This window comes from Cryptomeria japonica, unplaced genomic scaffold (genome assembly GCF_030272615.1).
Source record: "Cryptomeria japonica unplaced genomic scaffold, Sugi_1.0 HiC_scaffold_22, whole genome shotgun sequence".
NCBI classification, from domain to species: domain Eukaryota; kingdom Viridiplantae; phylum Streptophyta; class Pinopsida; order Cupressales; family Cupressaceae; genus Cryptomeria; species Cryptomeria japonica.
Window position 1 is genome coordinate 933580 of NW_026728844.1, and position 986 is coordinate 934565.

Sequence of the window (986 nt, forward strand, 5' to 3'; positions counted from 1 at the left end):
TTATTGTAGGGCAATGAACAATAGAATAGAGGGCCACCCACAATTGAATCTGAGGGGGGGGGGAGAGAAACACCTAAACCCACCTAATCTTCCTCTGCACGCACGCACCGAGGGCATACATAATAGATAGCGCGCACCTTCCTTTATAGTTATTGACTGCTCGCCCCCCCCCTCCCCCCCCCCCTCCTAATAAGTTGTTGTGGGTATGGGGGAGTTGGGATTGGGCGGGCCAAACTAACAATAATCCCCTACTATTTGAAGGGAGGGCTAACGAATAATAGGCGAAGGGGGGCCCCCCGGCCTATTTGCCAGGGCAGCGGCCCCTACTATTGAAAGGGCAATTGGAACAGCCCTACGGGCAATTGGAACAGCGGCCCCTACTATTCTATGGCAGGCCCCTACTATTCTAAGCACGGCCCCCCATTGGCCAGATTCTATACATACGTCCTATAAAATGATAGGGGCCCCCTTGACAATAATCGTTAAGGGGCCTTCCCCTGCAGGCAGGCACAATAGTAGGGGGTGGGAGAACTTATGCTAGCAGGTTTATTAATGGCAGCCCCTACAATAATCTACCTCCCAGGGGGGGGCCAGGTGGAGGAGATAGTTGGGGGAATTCATTATAGTTGCTCAGAGAACTATCCCAAGTGGTGTATCACCTTACGTGGGAGTCGCGTTCGCTCGATTCAATGGGATTCGAACGGAACTATAGTTGGGTGGGTGGCCCCCCAGGGGTGGGTGGATATAGAAGTCTAGCAGGCGAACTAGAATCCCCACTACTAATCTACCTCTTATTAATGACGCCCCATATAATTGATAGGGGGCCCTCCTCCAATTATAGTTGGGGGGCCGGGATGGGCCCCTACCGGGTAGCAGGCGTGTGTGGGGTTGGCCCTTTAGAATAGTAGGGGGCATCAGCTTGCTAGAATAATAGAATAGTAGGGGCTCCACTCGACCCTACAATTCTATGGGGAGGCATAGTTATG